Raw genomic sequence first — 27,872 nt, forward strand, 5'->3', positions numbered from 1 at the left:
TTTCTATTTCTCTCTCTTTCTTATTTTCTCTCTCTCTCTCTCTCTCTCTCTCTCTCTCTCTCTCTCTCTTTCTGTCTCTGAGACAGACTCTGGCTCTGTCGCCCTGGCTGGAGTGCAATGGCATATCTCGGCTCACTGAAACCTCCATCTCCTAGGTTCAAGCAATTCTCCTGTCTCAGCCTCCTGAATAGCTGGGATTACAGGTGCCCATCACCATGCCTGGCTAATTTTTGTATTTTGAGTAGATATGGAGTTTTGCCATGTTGGCCAGTCTGGTCTCGAACTCCTGATCTCAGGTGATCCGCTCTCCTTGGCCTCCAAAAGTGCTGGGATTACACATGTGAGCCACCGCACCCAGCCAGTATTTCTCTCTCTCTCTCTCTCTCTCTCTCTCTGCCCACCTCTCTCTATGTGTGTGTATATATATATATATATATATATATATATATATATATATATAGCCTTCTACCATAAGGCCTTACCAAGAAATGTTCTTTCTGCTATTCACTGATTGTTTTATTGTTTTGTCAGCTCAAAGTCACACTAACTGCTTTCTACATAAGTATTTTAGTGGGATACCTCGTTGTCGTGCAAGACTTTTCTATCTACATGACTATGAACAAATCTCAGGATATAGAATCGCTGCCTGAATGCATATTCTCTTTAGGGGATTTAAGTAATTTGATTTTTTTATTCACTTGCAAAAGAGACCACATTTCAGCAGGGCAAAATATAGTATAGAAAGAGGAAAGTTAAAAAGTTGTCTACTTGGATCTACCTAGTGGGCTGCAGGAAAAATTAAAGTGTTTCTGTTCTGCCTTTTAATACCTTGGATTCAATGTACAAATCTAAGAGCAAAGCTCAAATAACCGTGAATTAATAATCCTCACTTTGCCAATAGGAAAGTCATTTACTTGAAGATTTTGACCTTCCTCTCTCATAGAAATCCCAACAGTGCACCTACCCTAATCAAGCTAAGAGCTGTACATATTAAAACATATGTATCAGGTGCGATTGGTGCCTTTTCAAGATATTCAGCACACAATCTGTTAATAAGGTCTACTCAATAATTTTAACCATAATCCAATTTACACAAAAATTTTCCAATAAACTTTTGCAAAACAAAGTGTCCCTGGAAAAGCTTTCTTTAGGTAAATTGCAACCAATATAGTCACTCTACTTATTATAAAGATAGATTAGAAGTTCCCTACAAAGATACAGTGAGGTTTAATTAAGTTGATTCCCTAGGACTGATCAGAGCTGAGAGACAAGGAGGAGCACACCGGCCATTTTGCCAGCAATGCTGAAGGGACAGCGTGAAATAAAGCAAACTGTTGTTCGCCATCTCCCATCAATGAGCAAAAGCATTGCCAAGATTATTTGTAAATCATCTTTCAACTGGCACTTTCATTTATTTATTTATTTATTTATTTATTTATTTATTTATTTGAGAGAGAGTTTTGCTCTTGTTGCCCAGGCTGGAGTGCAGGAGCGAGATCTCGGCTCACTGCAACCTCTGCCTTCCAGTTTCAAGCGATTCTCCTGCCTCAGCCTCCCCAGTAGCTGGGATTACAGGCGCCTGCTACCACAGCTGTCTCATTTCAACCGGCACTTTCTGTGGCCTCATTTGAACTTCCACTTTCACCTCTGTCCATTGCACTTCATAGCAAGACCCTATAACTGTTTAAGTCAGACCCTCAGGATGTACTACATAAGTCAGTATCTACAGGCATTCTTTCATACTCTGGAGCCATCTGGTTATTTCCTACCTTCCTCAAGATCTCTATTATGAGCTATTCCCTTTATGGGATAGCTTTATTCCATTTATGAAAGGAAAATAAGTTCCTTCATGCAATAGAGACAGGAGAGTCCTTTCCTTATTCAAATAATGGCAACTCTGAATACAATTCTCTTCTGGATAACAGGAAAATTTCTGTTAGTCTGAGAGGCTGGCATTCTTGGCCATTCCCTCCTCAATCTGGTGCCCAAGATAAGTGCCTATGACCATGCCCCTGTGGCTCAGAGGATCTTTCCAAGCTGCATCTCCTCTCCTTTCTTCCAAATCCTCTAATCCTATCTGCGTTTCTGTGATTTGCATCCAGATGCCTCAACCCAGCCCTTTTGACAGCAGTGGGATGCCCCCGTTGGACTCTTGAGATTTCAAAGGCTTATTTTCCTGGCTTTAGTACCCCCTGGAATACTTACTCTGTATTCATGGGTCAGAGCAGCCTCACTACTGAGTCAAACTGAGATTCCTAGAGCCCCTAGCTGGCGCTTGCCACCCAGGCTCCAAGCTCTGGAGAGGAATAAATAATCTTTTACATCTGTTTCAACCTTTACAGTTTCAACTGTTGCAGGTCACAATTGAATTTCAATTTCATTCTAACAATTGCCTTATCTGGGGTTAAGCAGGGCAAGTGTAATGTCACAGACATTTTATAGATGAGGAAATAGAGACACAGAAGATGCCCCAGGTTGTGTCATGGACAAATGAAGAGTCAATATAAGGTACTGTAGAGTAGTACTAACTACTCCTGTTCTACAACTATGATTCCTAACAACACAACCGTAACAATAATAGCTTATGAATCCTATGTTATAAGCTGACAGCAAGAATTCACTGCACATTAGAAAAGTAATGCTTCTCATTTAATTTTGCAACTTCAGTTAATTATACACTGGCAAGTATCTCCTTTTGAACGGCATCAGCTACATAATTGGTAGGGCCTAGTGCAAAATGAAAATGTGGGGCCCTTTTTTCAAAAATTATTAAGAATTTCAGCCGGGTGCAATGGCTCATGCCTGTAATCCCAACACTTTGGGAGGGCGAGGTGTGCAGACCACGAGGTCAGGAGATCTAGACCATCTGGCCAACATGGTAAAACCCTGTCTCTATTTTAAAAATACAAAAAATTAGCTGGATATGATGGCATGTGCCTGTAGTCCCAGCTACTCGGGAGGCTGAGGCAGGAGAATCGCTTGAACCCGGGAAGTGGAGGTTGCAGTGAACCAAGATCGCACCACTGCACTCCAGCATGGGTGACAGGGCTAAACTCTGTCTCAAAACAAAAACAAAAACAAAAACAAAAACAAACAAAAAAAAAAACAAAGAATTTCAAGACAGTAACAGCAAAGCATTAAGCCAAGCATGAAACCTTTTAAGCAAGGGCCCTGTTCAGAAGCCCCTTTTGTCCATGAAGTTGGTCTTGCTTATAAACCCTCAAGAAATACCTAAGTCTTAATGTAAGGTTTCACTGTAGGGACAAGAGAAGAAACGTGTCATTGGTTCTCTTATTCTTCTTGTTGCATAAAAACATTCACTTTGTTACTTCTTGTAAATCCTTATATCATCAAGAGTATCATTAGAATCAGGGAGGTGCCATAATTCCTGGTTGACAAATCTCGTTTTTATTTTATTGATTTCTTGAGATAATGTACTTCCTGTGAAATTTTGATGCATCTTGCTGACCTCCCAAATATAATATTAAACAAAAACTAGGGAAGCTGCTTAATCTTCATTCCTTCCCTTCTTAGAACCTTCAGTCAAGAAAGGATACACTGATTATGTTAAGACTAAACTAAGCCTTGACAAGACTCCATCTGTCAGCCTACTTATGAAGAAAAACAGAGTCACTGAAGTCATAGCTTCACACAAGACTGTGCTAAGCAGCTCCCCCAATGGAGATACTAGAACTTTTCAGTCTAGAGAGATCCAGTCTGTTCCAGCCCTGCCCCACCTGTCACCATTCTTCCCTAGCCTTCCCACTTCCAAACCAGGAAACAACTAACAGAATGCCAAGAAAACCATGAAATACCGATTATGATGAGACGCATAATGGAATGTTATTTAAGGGGACTATGACAAAATTTTAAAGAGAATCACATTTTAAGATTTGCAAATACAATAATATAGAGAAAAAATGTTTTCACTAGGCTGATGTCTTTGAGTTTGACTTTTTGCCCTGCATGATCCTTTTCTCTTGATAAATGACCTGCTGTATTTTATCAATTCTAGGATGCATTTTTTAAGTCACATTCCACAGCACTAAAATCAGAATGGATCTTATAATCAATGGCATTTTACGGTCACCGTAGGCCAGAAGGTGGTTGAATGAGGGTAGACATTGTCTGTGTATGCTCAAGTTTGGTCACGGTTGTTATATCATGATACATAATAAAAATGTATATCTAACTAAGTCTAAAAGAGCTCATTAGTAAGTATAAAATTAAAATTCTATAAATATGAAAGCATTACATCATAGTTTATCTGAAAGTGTATACTTCTCTTAATTTTACATTAAAAAATTACATTAAAAATTTCAGCTGTGATTAAATACTTCATGTCTTCAATAGGATGCATTATCCACCACTAGAATTATGAAGAGTTTGAAAAGCTTTACATGTAACCACCAAAAAACCCTTCAAAGTTCATACTGGAAAAGTTTCCAGGTACTAATAGAAGACTTTTTCCCAATATTCTTAATGAAATATTACTTTTTAAACTTTTTCCTGCTTACTACTAAAAATCCCCCAACATGGAAACCCAAAATCTAGTAAAAGGCACAGGTTACATCAGAATAGCAATATACTGAACCAGATTAGTGGAAAATCAATTTTTTCCACAGAAGTGGTTTTAGAGTAACTTAGAGAGATTTCCTATATATACTTTAGACCAGCACTGTCATCTAATATATATAATGTGAGCTTCACAAGTAATTTTAAATATTCACATTGCAACATTTTTTAAAAGTTTAAAAATCAGGTAAAATTAAATTTAGCGATATGTATTATTTAATTCTATATCATCAAAATATTATTTCAACATGTTATCAACATAGAACATTAGTGAAATATTTTGTTTGTCCTGTTCTTGAAATCCAGTGTGCATTTTATACTTACAGCATATCTGTGTGTACTAGCCACATTTCGAATGTTAAATAGCCAGATGTGATCGTGGCTCCCATATTGGACAAAACAACTTCATTCAATACATATATTTATCAACAAAACAAAACAAAAAATCCCTTCCAGAACATTTTGCTCAAACATAATCACTCATGGAAGCATCTGGCAGAAATTCAAAAGTGACTTCCACTCCACAATTGTGAACATGAGCTACAATAAATGAGTTATTCCAACAATTACAACAATATATTGTTCTTCTGGAATAATCTTGCAGGAGACAGACTAGAACATTGGTCTTCAATTTAGGCTACTTTTACACAAATTCTTTTGTTTTTATGGTTTTGTTTTTGTTTTTTTGAGATGGAGTTTCGCTCTTGTCACCCAGGCAGGAGTGTAGTGGTGTGATCTCGGCTCACTGCAAACTCCGCCTCCCAGGTTCAAGCAATTCTCCTGCCTCGGCCTCCTGAGTAGGTAGAATTACAGGCATGCACCACCACACCTGAATAATTTTTTATTTTTAGTAGAGACAGGGGTTTCTCCATCTTGGTCAGGCTGGTCTCCAACTTCCAACCTCAGGTGATCCACCCGCCTTGGCCTCCCAAAGTGCTGCGATTACAGGCGTGTCTCACCACGCCCAGCCCACAAATTCTTTTCAAGAAGTACTTGAGTAGAAAGAGTATCAATGAATTCACTTTCAGGTTCTCAACTCTCACATGTATTCTGCATAAAATGAATCTGCCTAAGAACAGCATTTTTTTCCCACATGCATAAAATTAAGCATTATTTTTCAGCTATTTTCAACACTAATCACTAACATGTGTCATCAACTGGGAAAAAAAAAAAAAAAAAAAAAGCATCTCCTAACTAATTGCAGTATATATTGCTGGTGCTGATTCTTTTCAATATAACTGGACTGTTTTCTAGTACTAAAAAATTATTTAGACTGGTAAAACTTATGTATAGAAATTGGCAATACCACTACTGGGCATTTATCTAAAGGAATAGAAATCAACATATCAAAGGGATACATGCACTACCATGTTTATTGCAACACTATTCACAATAGCAAAGATATGGAATCAACCTAAGTGTCCAACCACAGATGAATGAATAAAGAAAATACGGCACATATAAACCATGGAATACTACTGGGCCAGCCATAAAAAAGAATGAAATCCTATCATTTGCAGCAACATGGATGGAACTGGAAGCCATTATCTTAGGTAAAATAAACCAGGCACAAAAAGACAAATAGCACATGTCCTCACTCACATGTGGGAGCTAAAAAAGTTCATCTTGTGGAGGTAGAGAGTAGAATAATACACATCAGAGACTGGGAAAGGTGTATAGGCAGGAGGGGAGAGATGAAGAGAGGTTTATTAATTGCTTCAAACATACAGTTAAATAGAAGAAATAAGTTCTAGTGTTTGATAGCATAGTAGGGTGACAATACGTAACAACAATATATTGTGTTTTTCAGAATAGCTAGACAAGAGGATCTGAAATGTACCCAACACATAGAAATGATAAATACTCAGGTGATAGAGACCCTAAATACCCTGACTTGATTCATTACAAATTCTATGCATGTAACAAAATTTCACATGTACCTCATAAGTATGTACAAATGTATCAAAAATATTTTAAAATTTAAATTTTAATTAATTAAAGAAGAAATTATGTGATTTATTTCAGAAATTTTGCGATCATTCTATTAAACCTGTTAGAATCTGTTTTATCAGACTGTATTGTAAAATATCTTTTCCAATTAAAATCAATCATTGGCCAACTGCAGGGACTAAAGCTTGTAATCCCAGCACTTTGGGAGGCCGAGGCAGATGGATTGCTTGAGTCTAGGAGCTTGAGACCAGCCTGGGCAGCATGGTGAAACCCTGCCTCTACTAAAAGACAGAAATTAGCCAAGTGTTGAGGCTCGCACCTATAATCACAGCTACTCCAGAGGCTAAGGTGTGAGAATCACTTGAACCCAGGAGGCAGATGTTGCAGTGAGTTGAGATCGCACCACTGCACTCCAGCCTGGGAGAAAGAGCAAGACTCTGACTCCAAAAAAGAAAAAAAAAAATCAATCTTTATTTCATTTTATAAATAACCTTCATATTTTCTACCTCCTATTATCAAAAATAAAATAATGTGCTAGTTTTATATTTAGCAATTTTTTAAAACTCTTTCATAAAATATCGTTAAACAGTTTAATTCTAGGCTGGTAATCCCAGCACTTTGGAAAGCGGAAGCAGGTGAATCATTTGAGGCCAGGAGTTCAAGACCATTGGCGCCAATGTGATAAAATCCCATCTCTACTAAAAATGCAAAAATTAGCTGGGCTTGGTAGTGCGCACCTGTAATCCCAGCTACTCTGGAGGCCGAGGCACGAGAATTGCTTGAGCCTGGGAGGCGGAGGTTATAGTGAGCCGAGATGGCACCACTGCACTCCAGCCTGGACAACAGAGCAAGACTATATCTTGAATTATTTTTCATTTTACTAATTACCAAATGTGTGATATTTTGTGTTCTTCAGATTAAGTGTGTATTAGTAATAATTTTATGATGAAAATTTTAATCTTGGCCAGGCACAGTGGTTCACACCTGTAATCCCAAGCACTTTGGGAGGCTGAAGTGGGTGGATCATGAGGTCAGGAGTTCAAGACCAGCCTAGCCAACATGGTGAAACACCATCTCTACTAAAAATACAAAAATTAGCCGGGGTGGTGGTGGGCACTTGTTATCCCAGCTACTTGGGAGGCTGAGGCAGAGAAGTGCCTGAACTTGGGAGGTGGAGGTTGCAGTGAGCCGAGATCACACCACTGCACTCCAGTTGGGGTGACAGAGCGAGACTCCATCTCAAAAAAACTAAACTAAACTAAAATAATAAATTAAATTAATGTTTTAAGGCTTAGAGTCACAGAAAATTTATTTCAATTCTTCTATGCTTTTTGCAGGCATGTATGGTAAGGTGACTAATAAAGGGCCTTTCAACATTAAAAATATATGCATTGCTATACATTATGTAGAGAAGTTGAATGGGATGGCAATTTCAAGGAGATAGAAAAATTACTTAAAATTTCTGACTGCTAAAGAAGACCTTGTTCATGTTTTTTTAATCAACAATTATGAATATCAAATGAGTATGGTATTTTTATTTCATTGAATGCATGCAAAAATTTGATGAAATCAATTTAAAAGTATGAGTATTCACAATATGCTGGAAATAATAACACTACAAATATTTAAACTTATGATAAGAAATTTCAGATGTTCATTTCAAGATGTTTGATGGAGTTGATTATTTTCCAAAATGATTTTAGGTGGTAAATAATTAGAAAGTATGAAGATCACTGCTATAGAACCCAGACTCAGTGAATTCCAAAGGGAAATTCGGGGCGGCAGGGGGAAAAGTTAGAGACAAAGATTTCTTTTTATTTTATGACTTTTTTATTTCTAGATATGTAGCAGAAACCGCTACAACTTGATGTATACATGTTTATTCACCAGGGTGGTTACACAAACTTGCAATGAGTGAAGTTTAGGAACGTTTCTGAGCAATCCACAAATACGGTACTTACTCAATTTGGTCACTAGGTGGCTAATGTGCAGTGGGCAAGAAGCCCTCTTCCCCTTCTTGCACCCTGCTCTCTCAATCTTCCATCTCTTCCTGAAAAGAGGAACAGAATACTAACAACAGTAACAACAACAACAAACCACACTAGCAAGAAATATTTGCTTCAAGTCTTTCCTTTTGCCAGAGACCGTAATAATCCCTTTGATCACTGAGAATTTCAGCAGTGACCTTGTTTGTGAACATAATCTATATTACTACATTAATAAATTATTCTTTTTATTTATTTATTTTTTGAGACGGAGTCTCACTCTGTCTCCCAGGCTAAAGTGGAGTGGCGCAATCTTGGCTCACTGCAACCTCTGCCTCCCAGGTTCAATCAATTCTCCTGCATCAGCCTCCCAACTAGCTGGGACTAGAGGCACACGCCGCCACGCCTGGCTATTTATTTATTTATTTATTTATTTATTTATTTTTGTATTTTAGTAGAGATGGGGTTTCACCGTGTTGTTCAGGCTGGTCTCAAACTCCTGAGCTCAGGCAATCCACCTGCCTTGGCCTCCCGAAGTACTGAGATGACAGGCTTGAGCTACCACACCTGGATAATTATTCTTTATTAATACATTTACCAAAAAATTGATTAATACATCTCTATGAAATAATCATGCAGCTTGACCACAAAAACCAAACCGTTATCTAGCTAAGCACTTTGTACCCAAACCAAAAAATACACAGGCTAGAGTGCAGTGGCACAATCTTGGCTCACTGCAACTTCTGCCTCCCAGGTTCAATAGATTCTCCTGCCTCAGCCTCCTGAGTAGCTGAGACTACAGACACATGCTGCAATATAGCAGCAATAGCAGCAGAATCTATGACATCCTAAGCACTGAGCTAAGCCCTTCATTTCACTACATCTTCAAATGACTCTAAAAGATAGGTGCTAATATTACTCCCATTTTATAGGTGAGAAGGCAAGAAAATGACCCCAAATCATTGAACTAGTAAGTGATAGAGCTGGGATAAAAATGCAGGTTTTGTTTTGTTTTTAACTTCAATACACATGCATTTAAATATTACAGTTTGACATTTCAGTGAGGTGTGTGTCTATCTTACTATACATGTCTATGCACATGTTTCTATTTCTGCAATTCCATGTGATTTTATGTCTCTGATTCTCTGCACGTGAAAGTACATTTGCATGTGGGTTTGTGAGATGTGTGCATACTCACATGTGAACTCAAGATCTTTTAGAGATCCTTTTGGTAATGTCCACATCTACTTTTATACAGTATATGCAGCAGAAGGAGCTTGATAATTTCCATTCTCTCGAAGAGACTAAGACAAGGGCATATTAAAAGTCCTAGCCTACTTTGAAAAAGTGCTTCTGGCTGGGCTCAGTGACTCACGCCTGTAATCCCAGAACTTTGGGAGGCCAAGGTGGGTGGATCACGAGGTCAGGAGATGGAGACCATCCCGGCTAACACGGTGAAACACCGTCTCTACCAAAAATACAAAAAATTAGCTGGGCGTGGCAGCATGCACCTGTAGTCCCAGCTACTCAGGAGGCTGAGGCAGGAGAATCTCTTGAACCTGGGAGGCGAAGATTGCAGTGAGCTGAGACAGCACCACTGCACTCCAGCCTGGGCAACAGATTGAGACTCCATTTAAAAAAAAAAAAGAAAGAAAAAGTGCTTCTTTGTGGTTAGGTGTCTGTGTTTCTCATATGTACAAATTGTATGTGTCTCTAATGTCTGTGTATATGTAAATCTGTGTTTCTGTTTGTGGCATGATTAAATCCGTGAATGCATCCACGTACCAACACTGGCACATGCATGCATGTATATTCATATATTCAATGTGCATTTAGGACTTGTATTTCATGAACATAGGCACACATTTGTAGATCTGTGTATGTGGATATGTGCATACCAGTGTGTATATATGTTGACATGTGAAGGTGCATGTCTCTACATCTGTGTATTTGTGTGCCCATGGCTATCTATATGTACATATGCATGTTTTAGAGTGTATTTGGGTAGGTATTATCTAGAAATATGTGTATGTCTCTTACATGCTTAAGATGTAGTCTGCTTGAGTGTTTCTGTGTGAGCATACATAGCATGAGTGTACATCTGCATGTGCATTAAACGTCTATATATGCAAGTACATTTACAGGATGCTTTGTGTATGTGCCTGTAATGTTTTTTTTTTTTGCTTTTTGAGGTCGAGTTTCACTCTTGTCGCCCAGGCTGGAGTGCAATGGCACAATCTTGGCTCACTGCAACCTCTTCCTCCTGGGTTCAAGCGATTCTCCTGCCTCAGCCTCCTGAGTAGCTGGGATTACAGGCACCCACCACCATGCCCGGATAATTTTTGTATTTTTAGTAGAGATGGAGTTTCACCATGTTGGCCAGGCTGGTCTTGAACTCCTGACCTCTGGTGATGCACCTCCCTCGGCCTCCCAAAGTGCTGGGGTTACAGGCATGAGCTGCCATGCCCAGCCTGCAATGTGGGTTTTGAGTGTGTCATCATTTCAGTGGGTGAAATCCTGTCTTGTTTGGGGGCAGTAGCCATGTCTAGGTGTACATATGTAAGTCTGCGGGACCTTATCTGTATTCACCTGTATTTATTTCTGCATAAATCCGGGCATATAAGAGCATCTACATCTGTGTGGACATGTTTGGTCCCTATGTTTACCACTTGCAAATATTAATCTGTGTGAGCTTCTGCATGTCTATGTATCCATGTGTACATAATATACATATACTCACACACTGGGTATGAGTCTCTGTCTGTGCCTGTACATTCTTGCTTGTTAGATTAAGATGCCAGGAATCATTTAATCCTTACAACAGCCTTGAATGTGGGGACCACCATCATCCCCAATTTATAAGTGAGGAACTAAAGATCAGTGAATTAAAGTACCTTGCCTACGGTCATATGGCCAATACGTGGCAGAGACAAATTTCAAAACCAGGTCTGACAGACACCAAACACATATTCCTTGTGCTCTACCACAGAGCATTTCAATATCTAAATGTGCCCAGGTCATAGCACCAGGGAGTGGTGGAGCCAGGACTGGAAGCAGGCAAGTCTGCCTCTAAATTTTATGTTCTGAACCTTGATTCTTTCCTGAAGTTATCTCATTTAATCCTTGGAATATTCTAAAAGTAAATATTGCATCCATGTTTACAAATGGGTAAACCAGACTCAAAGAAATAAAGTCACTTGTCAAAGCTCTGTGTGAGCATTTAGGCCCTCTCCTCATATTCTGTGGAGCAAACAATATGGTATTGGGTATTAGATGTAACTGACGTGAGTTTGTCCCTTATGAGTGAATCTGAATGTTCTAGAGCGAGCATACTTATCATACTGCTTTTTCCAGGTGCTGTAAGGCCTTCTGAGTATTGTGTAGCAAGTCTGGGAATTATGAGAGCCAGCTGTGAAATTTGGGACAAGTCTATGTGTTGTGGACTGAGAACGTGCATTGTGGATTACACTTCCCTGTATGTGCCTCTTCTCTGCATCCTGATACGAATCTAAGGTAGGGGTGTATAAAGACCATGAGGCAGTCTGGGTGTGGTGGCTCATGCCTGTAATCCCAGCACTTTGGGAAGCTGATGCGGGTAGATCACAAGGTCAGTCTCTACTAAATATACAGAAATTAGCTGGGCGTGGTGGTGGGTGCCTGTAATCCCAGCTACTCCGGAGGCTGAGTCAGATAATTGCTTGACCCCAGGACGCAGAGGTTGCAGTGAGCCGAGATCACACCACTGCATGCCAGCCTGAGCGACAGAGTGAGACTCAGTCTCAAAAAAAAAAAAAAAAAAAAAAGAAAGAAAGCCATGAGCCAACCCTGAGTGTTCTGGGTGAAATGGCATGTCTCTGTGTAGTGGTGCAAGGTCAGATGTTGTGGGTCAAGTGTGGTGAGGTGTGGTAAGTCTGAATGTAGTAGAGAACATCTTTTTGTTACAAGGGAAGCCTCTTTGCATTGAGAGTTGGTTCTATGTGCTTTGGAATAATGAGCTTTATGTTGTGGCATGAGTCTTTCTGATAGGAAAGTAGGTTGTGATCAAGTATGTGGGTTATTCAAAGTATAGGTAAGTGTAGGTCCTGTGAGGGAGTTCCTTGTGGTGCCAATCTGTGCCAAGTGGGACACATGTCTGCACTGCAAGTTTCTTCTCTACATTAAAAGAGGCATATATAGTCTGGGTGAAGTGGCTCACGCTTGTAATCCCAGCACTCTGTGGGGGTTGAGGAGTGGATCACGAGGTCAGGAGTTCAAGAACAGCATGGCCAAGACAGTGAAACCCCGTCTCTACTAAAAATACAAAAATTAGCTGGGCGTGGTAGCACATACCCGTAATCCCAACTACTCAGGAGGTTGAGGTAGAGAATTGCTTGAACCCAAGAGGAGGAGGTTGCAGTGAGCCCAGATCACACCACTGCACTCCAGCCTGGGCGACAGAGCAAGATCCCACCTCAAAAAAAAAAAAAAAAAGAAAAGAAAAGAACCATATCTAAATGGCACATAGGGACTCTGTGGGTTGTCGTACATCTCTCTCTATATATTTTTTTCTTCTCAAATTCCTTTTTACCACAGGTTATCTCTATAAAGTGTGGACCCAGTCAGTCATGGGCATCTGGTTTGGGGTGAGTATGCTTTGTGAGAATGATTCTAGGTGCTGGGACTTTTATGATTATGGTTTCCTGGATGCAATTATATGCAGTGCTATGGGATTATATGCAGTCTACAGAGTGCGGATCATGTCCTCACCTTGTAGGGCATGTTCCCGGTGTTGTGGTCTATACATGACTGTCTGCATATTGTGGGATGTGTCCTGAAGTCATGGGGTGAGACTATATATTTCATGGGTTGATTCTGGACAGCTATAGTAAATCTCCATGTGATGGAGCAATATTTGCATTTTATAGTGCATCTGTGCCTTATAGGAAATTTATGTTTTGTTGTTGTTGTTGTTGTTGTTTTCTGAGGTTTGCAGTCCCTCAGGAATGGGGCTCTATTTATACCTAGCATGGCAATTCTGGAACTTGTGGTCCAATTCTGTGCATTATCAGGCAAAGTTTGTATGATACATGCTGGTTCTAGATGTGATATGAGGTGTGTCTTGCTGTTGTAAGCAGAATGTGGGTGGTTAGGGGCAATTCAGGGGTGCGGTGAAGCTTCTGTTTTCTTGTGTCCTATAATACTATAGGACCATGACTAGAAAGTCAGCCTGCATTATAATGCAATTTTGGGTGTTGTGGGGTATGCCAAGTTATAATTAAGCATGCCTTAAATTGTGGGTTTTTGTGTTATGTGATGGCTTGTTTTGTGGGGTGATTTCATGTGATAAGCTGTGTCTGTGCATCACAGGGTATGTGTCTCAGCGTTGTGGGGCAAGTCTGTACATTGTGATGCTTGGTGTGAATTGCCATGTACACTTTATGTTTTGTAGGTCACGTATTGATGCTGTGGGGTGATGTGAGGTTGTGATGAGATTCTGCGTGTTCTAGGAGAGTCTGAGTGCTGTGGAGCATGTCTGTGCACTATGAGGAGAATCAAATATGGGTTGAGTCTGCAGGTGTGATTTGATTCTAAGTGTTTTAGAGTAAGTCTGCATTTGGAAGAAGGTCTGAAAATGATGTGGCAATTCTGGGACTGTGGGAAATGTCTATGAATTTGCAAGATATTTTGTACATTGGAGTACGTGCCTTTCATTAGAGAGTTTTCCAAGTTGTTGTGGGGATAAATACACTGTAGACCATGTCTAGGGTTTCAGTCAAGGGTAGCTCATGGGGTGAGGCTGTATTGTAAAAGGCATGTCTGGTGAGGAGCGTATCTGTACAATATGGGGTAGGTCTTGATCCTGTGATGCAAGTCTCTGAGTCCTAGGGTAATTTTGGGTGTTGGGTGGGGGCGCACATGGTTTTTTGTGGGGTATTTGTATTGCAGAGTGATTGTGAGCATTTGTGGGGTAAATCTGTGCATCAGAATGCAATTTTGTGTTTGTAGGGAAACCTTTCTGTCATAGTGCTCATGTGTCCACTATAAGTTGTATCTAAGCATTGTGGAGCTAGTTTGTGCATTGTGAGACATGTCTTGATGTGATGTGGCAAGACCATGAGTTCATGGGTGAGGCTGGATATTTGGGATCTCTTCCTCTCATAATGGAGCAATTGTATGTTGTAGAGTGAGGCTGTGCATTGTTAGGGAGATTTTTCCATTATGGAACTTATCTGTGGGTTATAGGGCATGTCCTGGTGTCAGCATGGGCAATATAGGGCAAGGCATTTCCTTGTAGGTTCATTGTAGGCATTGTGAGGCATATGTGTAGTACTCTGGTACATGACCGACTCTTCAGTCAACTTTAGGTGTTATGGTGGTATTGAATGAGCTGTGGAGTATGTCTTGGCATTTTGTGAATTTTTGCACTGTGAGGTAAAATTGTTCATTGTGACAGGGTTCCATAGGCTGTGCTGGGAGTCCTATGCCATGGAGCATGTGTGACGTAGTAAGCTGCTCTAGATATTGAGTGGTTAGTGTGGAAGTTATGGAAGAGACCAGACAACGTGGGCTCATATGCATGTTGTAGAGTGTTTCTTGGTGTTGTGGCACATGTCTGTGTGTTTGAGTGCATAGCTGGTGGCTCTGTGCATTTTGAGGTAATCGTTTGCTTTGTGGGTAAGTCTCTGCATTGTGGGGTAATGCCACATATGAGTAAAAGTCTGTGCATTGTAGAATGAATTTGAAAGTTGGGCAGAATTCCATGCAGAGTGGGGCAAGTCTGTTTTCTGCAGTGTATCTTAAACCTGCTGCATGCATTAGCAGGGGGTGGTGGGGAGGAAGGCAAGTCTATGTGTTTGAGAATGTGACTAGATGTTGTGTATCCATTAATTATGGAGTGTATGTTTTGAGAAATACTTGTAAGTTCTTATACAATACTTCATGTTTCAGAGGAGTCTATATCTTACAAGACATATTTGTGTATTGTGAGCTGTATCCAGGAGGTGTGGAAGAAGCCATATATTTTGGGTGGAGTCTCTGTTCTGATGCAATGTAGGGTGCTGTGAAGTAAGTCAACATTGTAGGAAGAGCTCTGTGATGTTACAGAATTCTGTGCTTTGCTCAGGCAATGTCTACATTGTGAAATGTCTGTACATTGTAAGGTGTGTCTGCACATTGGGTGACAAGTGTGAGCTGTGAATTTATTCTAAGTGAGGGCAAATCTATGTGTGGTGCTGCATCTGTTCTAGGGTGGGTTTATGTATTTTGGGATGAGTTCGAGTGTTTGGTGTAAATTTAGGAATTGTGTGGTAAGTATGGGGGTCTTTGTTCTGCAGGGTAGATCTGAGCTGGTTGTAATTGTGCACTATGATGCCATTCTTTGGAGTCAGTCTATGTTGTGTAAAACGTTTGTGTATTGTGGGTGTGTCCATATGTTGGAAGGTATGTGCATACGTTGTGGAGCATGGACATATAAGTATATTCTGGGGCTAAGCTGAGTGTTCCAGGGTGAATGCACATAATATAGGTACATGAAGGTGTCATAAGGTAAGTCTGAAAGTAATGAGGCAAGTCTGGGTGCTACGAGGCACATCTTTGTGGTTTATTTGTGCACTATCCAGAATGTCTGTATTGTGAGACAAGTGTTGGCAGTGTAGAAAAAGTTTATGAATTATGTGGCATGCCCTGTATTGTAGGGCATGTCTGTTAGTTGCAGATGTTGTTTGTATGTTTTGAGTGATGTGTGTATGTTGTGAAGTAATCAGTCTTATTAAGTGAGTCTGAGTGCCACAGTGTGAGTCTGAATCTTGTACAGCAAGTCTGGGTGTCATGGGACATGTTCCTGCATTGTCTGATTTGTCTGTGTTGTTCATCCCGTGTTCTGTGAGGTAAGTCTTCATTCTATGAAGGCAAAAAGTTATTTGGTAGGGCATGTCTGCAGTTGTAGGCCACATCCAATTGTTGCTGTGTTAGTCCTTGTGATTCAAGCTGAGTATAGGTTAATGAGCCATGTCTGTATATCATGGGGTAAGTCTGGGTATTTCGCAGCAAACCTTCAAACTATAGATATATCTGGGCAGTGTAGGTTTCATTTGTGTGCTTCAGTATTTATGTGTGCTCTGAGTCAAGTTTGGGTGGTACAGTACGTCCAAAAATATTTCGTTGGGTTCATATGCACATAATGGAGACAATCTATTTCTTTGGGGGCATATCTGTGTGTGTGTATGGAATGTGTCTGTGTATTGTGGAACCAGCATGGATCTTGTTGTATTACTCTCTGTAATGTGAGGGCAGTGCTGGTGTATATCTGCACATTGCAAAGTTTTTCTGCATGTTTTCTATCATTTTGTATCCCTTCTGTGTGCTTTGAAGCAAGACTTGGTGTGAGACTGTCAAGAAGTTGTTTTTCCTGGCAAGTTTCTGTGTTGGGGGAAGGTTTGTTGGGTGTGGAGTATTTTCATGAGTTGTGGGACTGCTTTGCATTATGTCTGGCTGTTGTGAAGCTAGTCTGGGTGATATAAAGTGTGTCTGGTTTTGTGGAGTAGTATGGGTTTCATGGGGTTAGATTTCATGTTGTGGAGTGAATCTGGGTGATATTTATGTATGTTAAGGGTTTTGTCTGAGTGTTCTCCTGCATGTCAGACTTGTGCTGAGAGGCAAGTCTTCATACTGTAGAAGAAAGCAGGTGTTTTATGGAGCTATTCTGGTGTTAGGGGGTAGACATGTGTGCCATAAGATGATGCCTGTTATTACATAACACATTCAAGTGATTAATGCTATGTCTGTGAGGTTGAGTTTTTTTAATTATATGTGCACTGTCCAGCATTTCTCTGTTCTGTGAAGCTAGTATTTTTGTTGTTGAGGCAAGAAAGGTGTTTGTGGGGACAGTGTGACTGTTGCATGATGAATTCATATAATAGACAGCATTTCTGTTTATTGTGGGTATTAAATGTGTGTTATTGGGTCAGTCTAGGTCATGTGTTCTGGTGTGAGTCTGGATGTTATGAGGCATACCAGTACACTCTGGGGTTTTCTGCACTTTTTTCATTGTTTCTATGTGTGGTGTGGAAAGTCTTGATGTTGCGAAAGCAAAAAGATGCTTTTTGTGGCCAGTATGTAAGTTGTGAGAAGTCTCTTGGCTGTGGGCCATTACTATGTATTGTAGGACAAGTCTGGGTTGCCAGGCAAGTCTGATTGTTGGAAGGTGCTTGAGTGATATGTGATGTTTCTGGTTATGTGGGGCATGTCTGGGCGCTGTGGGGTAGGTCTAGGTATTTGGGGTAAATCTAGCTGTCACAGCTGAACCTGAGCATTATGAAATGAGTGTAAATGTCACAGGGGATATCTGTTATTTGTGTGTTTCTTTTCTGTGTGTTATCCAACATTTCTACATGGTCTAAAGCATGTCTTCATGTTACCGAGGCAAGTAACTATAGTCAGTCTATCTTATTAGCAAGGTTTGTGTATTACAGAGCATGCCACGTGGTATAAGGCAGGGGCCCCATCCCCTGGGCTATGGACAAGTACCACTCCATGGCCTGTTAGGAACCAGGCCACACAGCAGGAAGTGAGCAGTGAGTGAGCAAGCATTACTGCCTGAGCTCTGACTCCCATCACATCAGCGATAACATTAGATTCTCATAAGAGTGTGAACCCTAGTGTGAATTGTTCATGAGAGGGATCAAGATTGTGCACTCCTTCTGAGAATCTAATGCCTGATGATGTGAGGTGGAACAGCTTCATCCCAAAACCACCCCTCCACCTTACCCCCAGACTGTGGAAAAACTGTCTTCCACGAAAATGGTCCCTGGTGCCAAAGAGGTTGGGGACTGCTGGTGTAAGGCATGCCCTGGTGTTGCAAGGCATGTATTCTTATTGTGGTGCATTTTGGTGTTGTGCAGGGACATTCTGGGTGTTGTGTGGCAAATCTGGGTGTTATAGGTGCATATCTTGGTGCTGCAGGACTTGGCTGTGTATTTTTCAGCATTTGGGTGTGTTCTTAAGAAACTGTCAGTGTTGTAGAGACAAATAAACATTTTGGGGGTCTTTGTATGTATTGTGCAGATTGTCTTGTCCAGTTGTTATGGGACAAATTAGACTATTACAGGTCAAGTCTGGCTACTGCAATGTCACTCTGGTGACAACGGGCACTTAAGGTTAGGTGGGGGTAGATCCTGATGCCATGTGTTAGTCTGAGTGTCTCAGGATGAGTTTGTATCAGTGTGTTGCAGTGAGATTGTGTGATATGAAGTGACTTTGGGTGTTGTAGGGCATGTCTATGCATCATGGGGTTTTATGCATGTTTTGCTCAGCATTTCTGTGTGCTCTCAGCTAAATGTTGGTATTATGAAATAAAAAACCTGTTTTTCAGAACTAGTCTTCGTTGTCTGGAAATTCTATGTATTATGGGACATGTCCATGTATTTTGAGGAAGGCCTGGGTGTCATGGGGTAAGTTCAGTTCTTCCCAAAATACACGGACATGTCCTATAATACATATAATGTTGTGATTCTGTGTGGCTTGGATAAGTCAGCATGTGTTACAGCAAGTCTTACTATTGTGAATCATATCTGTAAATTATAGGAAGTGTCTGTAAATTACAGGAAATGTCTGTAAGTTATAGGAAGTGTCTGTAAGTTATAAGAAGTGTTGTGGAGCAAGAAAGTGTTTTGTGGGACCAGTTGTTATGTTGTAGGAAGGATTTATATATGTGGGGTTATGTCCATATACTGTGGCTCCTATTTGGGTGTTCTGGAGCTAGTCTGGGTTGGCGAGGGGGGCATTCTAGGTGTGACATGATGAATCTCTATGTTTCAGAGGCATCTTGGAGTTATAGGACAAGGCTAGTTGAAATGGGATATGTCTATGCGTGATATTAAGCTAAGTTTTGAAAAGACAAGGAAGTGTTTTATGGATGTTTGTGCGTTAAAAGTAGAGTCTGGGTATTTTCCATGTGTTGTAAGGCATGTCCATGCCTTGTGGTTTTATCCATGCATTGTGAAACATGCCCATGGGTTGGCAGACTAATCTGGGATATGAGTCTTTATGATGTTAAATGGATCTGGGTGTTTCCGGGCAAGTCTAGGTCTTGTCCAGGAAGCCTATGTGTTGCAGAACATATCTGCACATTGTGTTTCTCTGTGTGAGGACCATCTTTGTGGGATGCACTGCTGTGAGAGAGGTTGTGGCAGGAAGAGGCTATTTTGTGTGGCCAGTCTGTGTGTTAAAAAGAGAGACTGCCCAGGCGAAGTGGTTCATGCCTATAATCCGAGCACTTTGAGAGGCCAAGGTGGGTGGATCACGACATCAGGAGATTGAGACAATCCTGGCCAACATGGTGAAACCCTGTCTCTACTAAAAATACAAAAATTAGCTGGGGGTGATGGCTTGTGCCTATAATCCCAGCTACTCGGGAGGCTGAGGCATGAGAATCGCTTGAACTCAGGAGTCAGAAGTTTCAGTGAGCACTACATTCCAGCCTGGTGACAGAGTGAGATTCTATCCACCCCCCCACAAAAAAAAAAAAAAAAAGGCAGAGAGAGAGACTGAGGCTGGACATCGTGGCTTATGCCTGTAATCCCAGCACTTTGGGAGGCCAAGGCAGGTAGATTACCGAAGTAAGATCAGGAGTTCAAAACCAGCCTGGCCAATACGGTGAAACCTCATCCCTACTAAAAGTACAAAAATTAGCTGAGTGTGGTGGCGCATGCCTGTAGTCCCACCTACTGGGGAGGCTGAGGCAGGAGAATCACTTGAACCTGGGAGGCAGAGGTTGTGGTGAGCCGAGATTGCGCCACTGCACTCCAGCCGAGGTAGTGACAGACAGAGACTTCATCTCAAAAAAAAAAAAAAAAAAAAAAAAGAGAGACACTGTTTATGGGGTATTGCCATGTGTTTTGGGGCAATTGGTGACTGTGCGTCAAGTCTAGGTGATATAGGGTATGTCTAAGTGGTGTACAGCAAGTCTGTGTGTTATGAAATATATATATATATGTACATTTTGAAATATTTTAATGTGTGTTATCCAACAGGTTTGTATTTTATGAAGCAAATCTTAGTGTTGTATAGGCAAGACAGTATTTTGCTGGACCACTATTTATGTCATGGGGATAATGTCTGTGTTATGGGGCATGTCTTGGTATCTTGTCTGTTAATTGTAGTCAAGTTTATGTGGTGCGATGCCACCCTGCATATTGGAGAAGGCTATGGTTTTTGGATTGTTTCTAGAGATTTTAAATTGAGTTATTTGTGTTGTGGAGCCAATGTGATGTTCTGGGGTGAGTATGTGTATTGTAGAGCACATATGTGTGTATGATAGGGTGCATTTGGTTACACTGAGAAGAGTCTTTGCATAAATGAGTTTCTGTTTCATCGGTATATTGTGCATTGTAGTGTGTCTAGGTGTTGTGTGATAAGTCTAGGTGTTACGCAGAGACCTATATGATAGATGCTTCTAGGCATTGTAGAATAGGTTCAGTCAGGGTGGGTGTGGTGGCTCAAGCCTGTAATCCCAGCACTTTGGGAGGCTGATGCAGGTGTATCACCTGAGGCAGGAGTTCAAGACCATCCTGGCTTACATGGCGAAACCCCGTCTCTACTAAAAGTACAAAAATTAGCCGGGTGTGGTAAGGGGTGCCTGTAATCCCAGCTACTCACGGGGTTGAGGTAGGAGAATTGCTTGAACCTGGGAGGCGGAGGTCACAGTGAACTGAGATGCCACCACTGCACTCCACCTGGGAGATGGAGGTTGCAGTGAGTGGAGATGGCACCACTGCACTCCACCATGGGCAACAAGAGCGAGACTCTGTCTCAAAAAAAGAAAAAAAATAGGTGCCATCAATACGGGTGTTACAGGAAAAGGGTGGTGAGAGTATTCATTGTGATGTGATTCTGTGCTTTATGAGGGATATTCGATGCGTTGTGGGTTGATTCGAGTTGTTTTAGATTGAGTTTTACTTACCTTTATGGTCCAGTTCCACGTGGAGTAATGACAACAATGACAACCTGATCAGCTAATACCAATAACACTACCAAGCATTGTTCTAAACACAAACTCTTTACCAAGCATTGTTCTAAACACTTTGTAGGCAGTAACTCATTTATTCTTCTTAACAGCCATAAGAGATAGGTACCACTATTTAGAATATTATTCCTAATAAATAGCTGAGGCTCGGGCGCAGTGGCTTAAGCTTATAATCCCAACACTTTGGGAAGCCGAGGCGGGCAAATCATGAGGTCAGGAGTTCAAGACTAGCCTGTCTAGCATGGTGAAACCCTGTCTCTACTAAAAATACAAAAATTAGCATGGCGTGGTGGCGCACGCCTGTGGTCTCAGCTACTCGGGAGGCTGAGCCAAGAGAATCTCTTGAACTCAGGAGGCAGAGGTTGGGGTGAGCCAACATTGCATCACTGCACTCAGCCTGGGTGACAGAGTGAGACCCCGTCTCAAAAAAAAAAAAAATGGTTGAACTCTCTAGGGCACAGAGAGTTCAAGAAACCTTTCCTTTCCAAGATCACACACTTAGTAAGTGATACATGTGGGACTGGAACCCAGGCAGTCTGAGATCTGAGTATAAGCTTTTCACCATTGTAGAACAAGTTTTATATTATGTGGGTTGAGACTTGATGAGTTGAGGCTAGTCTTTGTCGTGTGCCAGTCTGGGCACTGTGTGGTAGGTTTTAGCATTGTGGGCCTGGGTTTGCTTTCTGGGAGTCTGGGTGTTTTAGTGCAAGTCTGCATGTTATGGGATGAGTTTGTGTGTCTGTTGTGATATGACACTGTGCATTTAGGAGAGTTTTGTGTTTAAGAGGATATCTCTGCATGGTAGTACTTATCTAGGTATTACAGATACCTGTGTGGTGTGAAGCCTGGTCATATGTGTGGTAGTATTATGAGGTAAGTCAGATTTGTTGGCAACTTAGGAGATGTGGAGCATGTAATTCTTTATGGGATAAGCATGAGATAAGTGTAAGACGCGTTGTGGAATGGGGGCTCTGTATTATAATGTGATGCTGCCAATCTTAGGAGCATGCATTTAGGAACGTTTGTGATGAACAGGAGTATCTGCATGTTGTGAAACAAAAATATGTGTGTGATAAGATGCGTTTGTGTGATGTAGGGCATATCTATGAGGTTAGGATGTGTGTGTGTGTGTGTGTGTGTGTGTGTGTGTGTGTTATGTTGTGTGCCTCTGCTTTGTGGGGTGAGACTAGGTATAACACACAGCCTGGCTTCCAGTCTGGGTATTGTGGGATGTGTTATGGAGCAAGCCTGTGCACAAATTTCTTACTTGTGATGTAATTCTGTGTGTGGCAAGTGACATCTGGTGAGAGTTCTTGTCTGTTGAGTATGTTGGTACTATGGCAGGGTATCTCTGTGCTGTCGAATGTTTCTAGATATTCTAGAGCATATATATATATATATATATATATATATATGTATACATTTTTTGGACTAAATCTCACTCTGTCACCCAGGCTAGAGTGCAATGGTGTGATCATGGCTCACTGCAACCTCTGCCTCCCCAGTTCAAGCAATTCTCCTGTCTCACCCTCCTGAGTAGCTGGGACTATAGGTGCCCACCACCACACATGGCTAATTTTTGTACTATTAGTAGAAATGGGGTTTCACCCTATTGATCAGGCTGGTCTCAAACTCCTGACCTCAGGTGATCCGCCGGCCTCGGCCTCCCAAAGTGCTGGAATTACAGGCGTGAGCCACTGTGCTCGGCTGCTAATCTATATATTATACGGTGAGTCTTCGTGTTGTCAGATGATTCTAGGTATCTGGGGTAGGCCTTTTTGGTTTTAGTAGTAATGATAGTGATGGTTGTAATGTAAATTAACAATTCTAATTGTCACTATGTGTCAGGCACTGGAATAAGCATTTAACAAATCTTAATGTATTTATTATTCACAACAACTCTTTGAAGTAGGTACTATTGTTATCTTTGTTTTACAGTGGTGCAAACTAAAGAACAAAGAAATATACTTACCCAAGGTGATACAGTCAGCAACTGATGGGACCTTAATTCAAACCCAGTTAGTATGGGTCTAGAGGCCTTGCTGGGAATCATTACACAAACTGTATTCTGTTGTTGTAGGCCAGAGGTGTAGCTCAATAGCATGGTTAAACATGTCTGTCCATGGAAATCTTTACACTGTAGCAGTAATATGTGTGTTGTGTATCTGCCGACTGGGAAATGTTTATGTGCATTGTTGGTTTTGCACTGTAGATTAAGTCTGTGTTATGATGCAATTCTGTGCATTGTGGAGGCAATCTATGTGTTTACGGGCGTAACTGTGAATCGAAGACACATCTAAGTGTGGTGTGGTAGATATGATTTAGTATGCTACAGAATAAGTCTGTGCCCTGAAGGGCTTGTCTATACATTTGGGGTGAGTCTAGTGCTCAGTGGTGTTTGTTTGAGTTGTGAGGAAAGGATGTATATTGATGGGTGAATCCGTGCATTTTAGTGAATTTCTGTTCATGACTAGACATATCCTGTTTGTAGGCAGCAGCTTGAACAGTGAAACTGGTCTGTGTGCTTTGGGGTAAACCTAAGAGTGACAAAGCAAATAGTTTCATATATTTTGGGATACACGTTTGCATTGTATAGGCACTGTCAGAACTGTTTTTTCTGTATGAAATAAATATGTATGGCAAATGTGTGCTCTGACATTTCTGAGCACCGTGGAGTTAGAGTGTTATGCTGTGGGATGTGTTTCTATGCTGTGGGTTGCATCAGTATTGTGGATCACATTTGTGACTGTGCCCAAAAGGGTAGGTCTGAATATCTTAGAGAAAGATTAGGTGTCTCTACAACATGGGTTTGTCTGTTGTGGGATAACTCTGTCTGTGGTACAGCCAGTTTTTTCCGCTCTGATGCCAACCTGTGTATTGTGAGATATGTCTATTGATCAGAGTGGGTCTGAGAAATTTCAGTTGTATTTTGATGATGCAGGGACACAGCATACATTGTGTGGTAACTCTGTTTTGGGGAAGGTCCAGGTATTTTAGGGCAAATGAGTGCACTCTGGAGCAAGTATTTGTATTATGTGGTAAACATGTCTTTTGTGACATGAATTTGTGCATTGTAGAAAAAGTTTGTGTGCTGTTGCACAATTCTGTGCATCAAGGAGTGATATCTGTTGTAAGATGTCTTGTTGCATTTCTATGTGGTGGGGTAAGCTTGTCTGATAGCTATAGGGAGAGTCTCTCTATTATGGGTTTAGTCTGCTTTTTGGGGCGAGTCTATGTGCTCTGGGGAGTGTCTCTGTAGGGTTGGGCAAATCTGTGTGTTGCGGGGTCTGTGGCCTGGGGTGCTTGTCTGTGCACAATGGGGTGAGTCTGTCTGTTGTGGGAGTCTTTGTGTCATGATGCGGGTCTTCAAGCTGTCTCATGAGTCTGTTCTTGGGGAAAGTCTGTTTCATTGGCAAGAGTCCCTGTGCTCTAGGATAAGTCTATGATCTGTGGTGAGAGTGTGTGATGTCAGGGGAGTCTGTGTGCACTGGGGAGAGTCTGTTTGCTGTAGGAAAAAGCTCTATGCTCTGGAGAAAATCTGTGTGCTGTGGAGTGAGACTATTGGCCTTGAGAATATGTATCTTGTGGGTGAAGCCGTGCTCTATGGGGTAAGTCTGTAGGCTTTGCATTTCCTAGAAAGTGTTTGTGTGATGTGGGAACAGTATGCGATGTTGGGATTGTTTGTGTGCCATAGTGGAGTCCTTATGGAGGGCAAGTCTGTGTCATGCTGGGTGCATCAGTGCGCCTCAGGTGAGTCTCTGCATTAAGGAGAATATAGGTGCCTCTGGGAGAGTCTATTGATACAGGGAATGGGAGTGTCTGTGTGCTCTGGGGAAAGTCTTTTTGCTGTGGTGCTTGTCAGTGTGCCTTTGGATATGTCTGTGTACTGGAAGGCAAGTCTGTGTACTGTGACAAGAGTCTGTGTGCTGTGGGGATAAATGTGTGTTTGTGTATCTGGCCATTGTGTGCATTACAGGGTGAGTTTGTACACTGCGGACACAAGTCTGCTTCCAGGGAAGTCTCCCTTTGTATCTACAAATAATAATAGACAACACTTACATAATGGTTACTATGTGCTAGACACTGCTCTAAACATGCTGTCATCATCCTCGTTTTACATCTGAGGAAACTGAGAGATTTAAGTAGCTGTCCTGCAGTCATGCAACTAGCAAGCCGCAGAGGTCTGAATCCAGGCAGTCTGTTTCCTGTTCTCACACTGTTATGATTTCCCTCGGGGCCCTGAAGGCATCGGTGTCCTCAAGCCTTAGAATGACTTCGTGGTCACTGGTGAGCATATAGAAAGCAGTTAATTTGGGAGGAAAGAAAGGGAGTGGCTAAAAACCTTCCAAGCTTTATTAAAAAAAAAAAAAAAGTAAAAAAAAGTAATGCTCTATATACAATAACGACGGCAGTGTAGCTCAGAAAAATTGACGTCATGTCTGCCAAATAACTCCAGCCACTGCGGCCCTCAGGATCCCTCCCCCGGCCCCCCGCAGCCGCATTCTGCTACTGCAGTGGAGCAATTGCGCATGCCCTGGAGAGCTGCCATTGCCAGGGAAACCAGCCTCCTCATAAACAAAACACAGCCTAATGCGGCAAGTCAGGAAACTACTGGGACTGAGGCTGTGAGCCAAAAGAGCCCCTTGCAATAACCGCTGGCCAGGCAGCCTCCCACTCACGTGCCATCCTCCGCCCCCCTCCCCTTTTTTTTTTTTTCCAGAATCAGTAAAGCTAGAGGCCCGGGCCAGAAGTCAATAGAGAAAGAAAGCTTCGCTGGGGGCGAGAGAAAGCGTTGGTAATGGGTAGCAAGTGATTTTACTTGTCGGATCTCTCTGGGCAATATTTAACCCATCTCCTACTAAAAAACTCCTTGCTTTATAGCTCGAGCCTTACATCTGCAGTGAAAAGAGGTGGACCACTGGGGTGTGTCCCTATCTAGAAGAGGTAGTGGCAGTGGTAGCATATGAATTAAAACTCACCCTAGCTTCTTTAAATCCCTACATCAGTCTACTGTCAGCAACAGGCTGGCAAACATTATTTACTTCAACTCCTCACACATTCCTTCTATTTCCCTCTTATATCATTCTAGAAAATTCCAGAAACGGAGTCCAGGAAACTAACTCTTTGAGTATCTAAGGAGCAAAAAAAAAAAAAAAAAAAAAAAAAAAAAGAGAGGTTGAAGGAGAAACTTTAACCCTGGGGGCATTTTTTAAAACACACAATTGGGATATCAGGTGCCCAAGAGGAATAGCACACCTCAAACAGTGGTTTCATATATTTGGATTCCTTAATTTTAGTTTGTAACAAGCATGTGACAAACATATTTAAAATGAAAAAACAAAATCCTGTTTAAAAACCACTTCCCTAATCTGCATGTGCCTAGGATTTTTGAAAGACACAAGCACAAACATGGTGCTCTAGTATGCTGTCAGAAGCTGCAAGAAGGTAGGAGTACTATTGCGAAATGTAACCATCTTGTGTAAAGAAAATGGCCGACCTGTGTAAAGCTACACCCTATCTAATGGAAGAACAGTTGTTGCGTTGGATTTTTCAATAAGTGATGCTGAAAAAATTGGTGACTTATTAGGGGAAAACACATTAATTCCTTCTGTATACCACAAATCAAAATGAATTATAGGAGGATTAAAGAGTTAGCTGTAAAAAATGAAGCAATTAAATAATTAGGAAAAATACAGGTGAATACACTAATCAAAGGAAAGAAAAAAATCACAACACTTAAAATGGTCAGATATGGAAATCTAACATGTAAAACTATAACATATTAAAAATCACAACTATAAATGATAAAAATCAATAGGCAAACAATGGCTAAAAAATATTTCTACCACATATAATAAATGAATTAGGTGAGAGGTGTTTTGAAGAAACCTTAAACTGGTTCATACCATTTGATCCAGGAATTCCACGTCTACGAATTTATCCTAGGGGGGAGAAAACCAGAAAAGCACACAGATACTTATATGGAAAGATATTCCTTCAGTTATTTATAACAGCAAAAATAATGCAAATATAAACATTCAATAATCAGACATTTAGTGGGACATCTAAATGATAGAAAATTATACATCCACAAAATATCACATTCTTGTGGAATATTTTAAAATATGGGGAATTGCTCCCAATATATATTTAATGGATAAAACCAGCTAAAAATTGTATGTACATGTGATTTTCATTTTGTATGATATATCTATTTCTATGCATTTATTTGCATATATTCAGAGTAAAGAGATTGGCAGTAATTAGATTAGTAGCAATTATCTCTAAGTTAATGGGATTGTGGGTAATTTTTATAGTCATCTTTAAATTATTCAAAATTTTCTACAATAACTATGATATTT

General features: G+C 41.0%; 1 long non-coding RNA gene across 1 annotated transcript in view; it reads right to left on the reverse strand.

The window, feature by feature from the left end:
• The window catches only part of LOC101042753 (uncharacterized), a 29,370-nt gene continuing 1,498 nt past the window's right edge, over positions 1 to 27,872 (reverse strand). The window contains exon 2 of the long non-coding RNA XR_012515719.1: positions 1 to 27,452. This is a non-coding gene — a long non-coding RNA (uncharacterized LOC101042753). The remainder of the gene's footprint in view (positions 27,453 to 27,872) is intronic.

This window comes from Saimiri boliviensis, chromosome X (assembly GCF_048565385.1).
Source record: "Saimiri boliviensis isolate mSaiBol1 chromosome X, mSaiBol1.pri, whole genome shotgun sequence".
In the NCBI taxonomy this organism is placed as follows: domain Eukaryota; kingdom Metazoa; phylum Chordata; class Mammalia; order Primates; family Cebidae; genus Saimiri; species Saimiri boliviensis.